Source organism: Coenobita brevimanus, chromosome 90, assembly GCF_032717465.1.
Source record: "Coenobita brevimanus isolate Jiangsu-jjx chromosome 90, ASM3271746v2, whole genome shotgun sequence".
Classification (NCBI taxonomy): Eukaryota; Metazoa; Arthropoda; class Malacostraca; order Decapoda; family Coenobitidae; genus Coenobita; species Coenobita brevimanus.
This window is the reverse complement of record NC_137043.1, coordinates 11,963,360-11,971,298: the sequence shown is the minus strand read 5'-3', so window position 1 is coordinate 11,971,298 and position 7,939 is coordinate 11,963,360.

Sequence of the window (7,939 nt, the reverse complement as noted above, 5' to 3'; positions counted from 1 at the left end):
CCTCCTGAATCCTGCATCCACCTCACGGGCACACCTTCCACTCATATAAGTTTCTTAAATCCGACGGCTTTAGTTAAAAAGGGTTGCCAGACCCTATGTATACGATCCTGCGTACAAATTTCTTATAAACAGCTCAATGCACTGTTAGTTTCCTAGCCTCATAAACCTACCTCAGTGTCATGAGAGAGTAGCTAGTGAAAAGGACCGTCAGACAATGCCACCTATAAGGATGGCCTACTGTAAGTAGCCTACTGTGAATGTGTGTGTATATGTACTGTGCATGTACTGTAAATGTGTCGACATGTACTTTGAATGTCCTATTAATGTATGGATATGTTCTGTGAAATACTGAACAGTGTGTGTCTATATATCCTACGAACGTACTGCGAATGCAACGTGAATATTCTGTGAACGTGTGGATATGTACTGCAACTGTGTCGATATGTTCTAAATGTACTGTTGATGTGTGAATATGGACTGTGCATATAATCTGACTGTGAGGATATGTACTGTGAATGAATGGATATGTACTATAAATATACTGTGAATGTTTGCACAAGTAACTGGGAATGTTTGCATATACTGTAAATTACTCTGAATATACATATATCTACCGTCAATGCGTGGGGTGTCATCCTGCCCTGCCAATCATCCGGCTTCATTCACTATGCAGATTGCCGACAGTGTTTGCAAAGTAATCGGTGAAACACATTAATTCCGCGTAACATTTGGCTCAGGACAACACGATGCTGTGTATATATAAGCAGAAAAGCGGCTGCCAGTGATAAGTTGCCATTAACATTACCACACAGAAAAAATAACCGGTGTAATACGGATCTATAATCAATTAAAGTTAGAGAGCAGGATTAAATGGTTAGTTTGTCCTGTAGTTTATTAGCTACCTCGATACCGTAGCTATTGTGGTCGGGTCGGCTTCTGACAATACACTGTGTATGTATTTATGTATGAAATTACGTTTAGCAAAACTTGAGGGTAGTGTTGAGGTGGGAGAAACTTGTTATCAAGTGAAATTTTAAATGGCGTGTTTTGCGGTATGGATGAAGTTTTGTTTCTGGTGCTGTGACATATCCTAATCTGGGTTTAGCTTGGTGCCACTCTGGTACCAGCAGGGACTTTTAATTTATTTCTTTTTGACCGACAAAAAATGAAATAGCCGCCTACCGGTAGAACATCATTTATAACTTCTTTATTACTGGTGATAGAATGTCGATCTTGGTGCCTGGTTTTGTGTTGTGGGGCCAAGAAATCTGTGTGTGCCATTTACTTCCTTATATTTTTAGGATAATGATGATGTAAGAAAAAAAATTGAGTTACATTACAGTCAGATACGAATTCATTACAAAACAATGAATATTCAACAAATTTATCTGTTCAGGGCAACACGTACCTTAACAGCTAGGACATGTAGTTAGTAAAGAGGCATTAACACTCTCCGATACTAGCTCTCAGCTGGATAAAATCTTTAATGACTATGTGAAACAATATTGGAACTCAAGGTCATAAGAGGTTCCATCATCATCATCATCATCATCATCATCATCATCATCATCATCATCATAACTAGCTCCAGAGAGGAAGAAATTACATAAGAGAATGAGAGGTAACCAAAGCCTGCATCACTGTTTTAGCAAATCACATTTCTAAAAATTAGGTGACTGATTGTCTTCTGCTGAACTGTCCTCCCCATGTATCTGTGAGAAAACAGTTCTAATGAGGTAATTGTAATATTCCAGACCTGCGTGATAACTGCAAAACATGGAACAGGACAATTGAGCAACTACACAATTGCATTCTCCAGATGAACATGGTTGTGCTGAAACACATCCGCATTTGATAGTTTTCAGCATGCCAGTGGAGACATCGTCGGGTACCATGACTGGGAAAGGCATGTTGTCCTCGTTACTAGTCCATCCATAATGTAGTGGGTTAGTATCTGGTGGCTCGCTTAACAGTGCTGATTTCCATGTCAGCGTCTGATACTGTGCACGATACGCGTGTTCTGTGAAGGAGTCTGCATGAGGAGGTAGTTACTTCAACTTGGGAGTTCATGATATTTTTGAATTCGCCATTTTACTAGATCAAAGATGATACCGTATATCAGACATAATGCCTTCATTCTTCGACCCATGACAGACTGCTACAGTTCGTTTGCCTCAGATATTACCTCCATTTTGGCTCCCTTCACACCTAGCACCATAACTGATTTACCACTTTGGAGTACTTTCAGAGAGGTGATCTTGTCAGTTCCATTGAGGTGTGAGGTAGTCTCACAGCGTGTAAGTGCATTCATGCTTGGAAAGAAATCTGTAATGTTCTTGTGTTTGTGACTGTGGGTGTGGATAATGTAATATTTTAATGACTAAAGAGGAGGGTCAAGGAAACAGTCTTGCCCAGTTGACAGCCCGGCGTTTTCGCGCCTTTTATTGCTTGTAAACAAACAGGGATCCTTATTATAGGGGATACATGCATAAACTCTAATACATAAAATGTCACACTGCTTCCCCCTAAAAAAAAATGAGTATCTTGCGACTGCATGGATTATAGAGTACTGTATTAAGAAAGTTCCTTTATGACAGTTAAAAATAATACTGTACCTTTACAATTTTTTTTTTTTTTTTTTTTTTTTTTTAGTGACCGCTTACAAATCAAGTCTATTCACAGGCTTTATGATCCTACCATATCTGCTCTTTAAGGGAGTCTCGTCTTTTCCAGGTAATTCATCCGAAGCAGCTTGTGTGAGCGGCAGCTTACTAGGCAAACTCCCATCCACTCCCATATCTGCCTCACTTGCATTGTTCATTGATTCATGATCAACACTGTCAGTATCTGGGTGTGGGTCACTGATAGTTATTTCGGCAGGTTCGCTACTGAGATCCGGAGAGTCATTGGCTTTGATCACGTGATCTATGTGAACCTCCTTCAGTATATCACCAACTCTCACAATTAGCGTCCTGCAACCGAGCACCTTTTCAACCACTCCACTGAGCCATTTTTCTGTACTGTCCCTCCGTGCAGCATTGTTTTTTACTCTTACTATATCTCCAGCTGAGAATGTTCTTTCACTCTTGTTGTTGTTCCCATCATGATAATACTTCTGTCTGATTTGCTTTTTAGCAACATTTTCGGCCAGGCTAGGTATGACCATACTCAGCCTTGTTCTCAGCTGTCTTTTTAACCATTAACTCTGCAGGCGTACAATTGGTTGTGCTATGTGGGGTGGTTCGGTACTTCAGCAGGAACCTGGCTAGCCTGTGTTTGATAGTCTTGTGTTTACACCCTTCAATGACTTGTTTGAGCAAAGCTTCTTTAACCACACGCACAGTACGTTCAGCTGCCCCATTTGAAGATGGATGGTAAGAAGGTACCAGTACATGTTTGATGCCATTAAGTTTTGTAAAATTTTTGAATTCAGCTGACTGGAACGGTGGGCCATTGTCTGATACTAGCATTTCAGGTAGCCCATGCTCTGCAAAAATAAGTCTGAGTTCATCGATGGTGCTCTGCGCTGTGGTACTGTGCATGGGTTTTACATCAATCCACTTTGAGTAGCTGTCCACTAATACCAAAAATTTGTCACTACCCTTTTCACAAAAATCCAAATGTACACGCTGAAACGGGCGTGCAGGCCAACCCCAGGGGTTGAGAGGAGCTTTAGGGGGCAAGTTTCGTGCCTTTTGACACACTGAACATTGCCTAACAACTTGTTCAATGGCCTCATCCATCTTTGGCCACCAAATGAAACTCCTTCCCAGAGCCATCATGGAACAGACACCTGGATGTTCAGCATGAAGTTCTTTCAACATGAAAGTCTGGTAGGTTTTAGGTATTATAACTCTCAAACCCCATAAGAGGCACCCTTGCTGAACAGATAACTCTAACTGTCTAGAATAATATGGTTTGAGTTCATCAGTCACTTCCTTTTCATTACACCATCCAAACTGGGTATACCGTATAACTTGTGCCAGAATTTTGTCCTTCTTTGTAGCTTCAGCAATTAAGTTTGCTGTTATAGGGAATTCATCATCAACTAACATTACAGCATATATTTCTGACTCATCACTAGTTTCTTTAGTATCTCCAACCTCTGCACATGGCAACCTAGACAAAGCATCAGCATTTGAGTGTTCCTTTGAACATCTAAATTCTAATTCATAGTCATAACCTGTTAATAGTATAGCCCATCTTTGCATTCTTGCAGCAGCTAGGGCTGGAACTTGTGATTTTGGTCCAAGGATGGAAAGTAAAGGTTTGTGATCAGTCACAAGAGTGAATCTTCGTCCATAGAGATATTGATTAAATTTTTTAACACCAAACACAATTGACAGAGCCTCCTTTTCAATCTGAGAATAATTTTTCTCACTCTTTGTTAGACGTCTGGAAGCAAAGGCAACTGGACGTTCCGATCCATCATCCATAATGTGACTGATCACAGCACCTAAACCTATGCTAGAGGCATCACATGCAAGTTTCAGAGTCTTTTCATTGTCATAGTGCACCAATAATTTTGCACTTGTGAGTTTCTTTTTGCACTCTTCAAATGATTTCTGTGCAGTAGCTGACCAATGCCATCTAATGTTCTTCTTCAGTAACTCATGCAGAGGGGCTAATGTGGTTGAGAGATCACTCAAAAACTTTGCATAATACTGGACCATCCCAAGGAAGGCCCTTAGTTCACTAACATTGTTTGGAGGTGGCATATCTGTGATATTCTTTATTTTATCTTTTAGTGGCTCAGTGCCTTCTTCATTTACCTTATGACCAAGATAGGTAACCTCCCTGACCAAGAATTTACACTTCTTTTGATTAAGACTTATATTGTACTGGCTCAACCTACTGAAGACCCTCTCCAGAGTTGCTAAATGATCAGAAATGTTTCTGCTTACAATCAGTAAATCATCCTGCTGACATAAGACACCTTCGATACCAACAAGTACAGAGTCTATTATTTTCTGAAAAATCTTTGGTGATGACTTTATTCCGTACGGTAACTTCAGGTACTTGTAAAGACCCTTGTGCGTGTTGATTGTAAGATACTTCTGGCTCTCATCATCTACATTCACCTGTGCATAGGCATGGGACATGTCTAACTTTGAAAAAACCTTACCCCCAGACAAAGTTGCAAACAGGTCTTGTGAGGTTGGGAGAGGATACTGTTCATCAGTTACAGCTTGGTTGACCGTAATTTTGTAGTCCCCGCACAACCTAACAGACTTGTCCGCCTTTGGGACAATTACCAGTGGGGAAGCCCAGTCACTTTTGTCTACTTTTTCTATTACTTTATTTTTCTCCAATTTCTCCAATTCCTTTTCCACAGCGCCTTTGAGAGCATACGGCACTGATCTAGCTTTACAGAACACTGGTCTAGCATCTTCAGACACTGTGATGTGAGCTTTGTGATGCTTAATTCCTTCATAGGAATCCTTGAACAAATCAGAATACTTGTCTAAAAGTGACTGTACCTCACCACCCGCATCTACAGTTACTTTGTGTACATCAAAGATTTTCTGCCAATCCAGCTTTAGTTTACTAAGCCAGTTTTTCCCCAAGAGCGTAGGCCTTCCTTCATCTTTGACAACGATCATCGGTAATTTCTCTTGCTGGTCATTGTGGCTTACATCACACATAAATTGTCCCAATAGTTCCAGTGCTTCTCCTGTGTACGTTCTCAGCATAACATTTGCCTTTTCCAGCTTCACTGGGCCAAACGTTTTCTTGCAAATATCTTGACTCATTACTGACAGGTCTGCAGCTGTGTCAACTTCCATATTTACTGTCTTTCCATTAATATCCAGGTCAGCTGTATATTTAAACTTTGGATTTCTTACCTGTGTTGCATATAATGACTTCACTTTGGCCTCATTGCTATCAGAGTCACTTTCACAGTTCACATTTTGGACCTTACCTTTACCTCTGGTGTCCACACTACGACAAGCTGTTGCAATATGGCCTACCCTTTTGCACTTATAACACCTTACATTCTTCATCCTGCAGCTTGATGAATAGTGTGAACCATGACATCTACTACATTTAACATCAGGTGTGCTTCTACTCTCACTCTTTTGGGGGCCTTCAGAGCATTTTCTTGATCTCTCACTACCCAACTTACACACTTCTCCTGAAATACATAACTCCTTTGGTATATTACAAACCCTTCCCACACTCTGCATATCTTCCTTCACAAATTCCTTAGTATTTCTTTTCAGCAGCCTCCATTGCCAAGGACAACTGACATGCCTTGTCAAAAGATAAGTTTTCTGTATTGAGTAATTTGTTCTGTATCTTTTCACAGTTTAGTCCAACAACAAATCTATCTCTTAGTGCTCTGTCTAAAAACGTGCCAAAATTACAGTTAATTGATAATTTTTTAGGGCTACTATATACTCACTCACACTCTCACTTTTCTCTCTGTTCCTGGAACCAAACTTAAAGCTTGCAGCAATCTCTAGTGGAGCTGGATCATAGTGTTTCTTCAGGATTTTCATTATGTCCTCCAGTGACGTATCCTTGGGTTTTGTGGGCGCTAGCAAATTGGACAAGATACTGTACACAGGGGCGCCTACCTCGGTCAAGAAAATTGCCTTCTTCTGGTTAATTACAGGCTCCTCGTTGGATGTAAGTCCGTTAGCTATGAAGAACAACTCCATCCGGTCACAGTAAGAGCCAAAATCTTCCTGAGTCTCGTCATAGGGCCCAAGACGTCCAATGTAGCTAGTAGGTTTCTCTGCCATGGCTACCTTCCTTGTGTACTCGTCTCTGCACTCTAACACTCCTTCCCAGTCACCAATATTATAGTAGAACACGACCTATATATTCACGGGAGCAAGTGGTGCACAGCAGGATCCCATCCTCGTCGCCAAATGTAATATTTTAATGACTAAAGAGGAGGGTCAAGGAAACAGTCTTGCCCAGTTGACAGCCCGGCGTTTTCGCGCCTTTTATTGCTTGTAAACAAACAGGGATCCTTATTATAGGGGATACATGCATAAACTCTAATACATAAAATGTCACAGATAACACTTTAACCTGCGCTGAAACTCTCCAGTATCACACAAGTAAGCTGGTTGGTGTAAAAGTACAGCACATAAGAAGCATTGGTACATTTGTGTTATCACACGGATGCTCAGTGAGAGACCTATCTTTCATGAAGGCTGCAAAACTTTCTACTGTGTTGTTGCACTGTTGGTCATAACATTGGTAACGATATTCCCCACAAGGATAGCACGAGTTGTCTCAGCAAGTTTGAATGACAGTGCAGGAAGCAGTTTGAGAAGTGATGAACTACATGCATCAATTACATCAACTGACAGATGGGTTTCGTAAGTGTTCTCATTCACGATAGTTTCAGTGATGCAAGATATATCAACAACTTCATTATCAACAAATCTGAGATGCTGAGGGGCTTTGCTACGTAACAAAAGAAGGCTAGCAACACCATACCCAAACATCACGTTCTTCACCAAAGTGTTTTACTAATTTCTCAACCAATACACGACGCGTGTGTCGATGACCTCTACTCGGATGAGTTGCACAGAAACATTCAATCTGATGAGCCTTCCATATGCGGTGTTTTTTCCTGCCAACCATACTAAACAAGTTGTCAAGCTTAAAATCAGCGTCACATACTTGGGGAGCATCCTTCTCTTTGTTGGCAGCAGCTGCAACATTTCTGTGCTTCATAAAGAATTTGTAGCCGTCACCCGAGTACCCTCACTCTAATCTCATCAGCCAGGGAATCATTGCGCAGGTCACACGCATGTAGTATCCTCTGCCTGAAGTCATCAGCTGTTTGGCACTGGACTTCTTCATCCATCTGGATGACGAAAATCAACTGGTAAGCATGGCAGCTCACAGGATTAACAATGTTCCTTGAATCTTAAGTCAAGTTTAGTTTGCCTTTTCTTTGTTGGAACGTCAATTG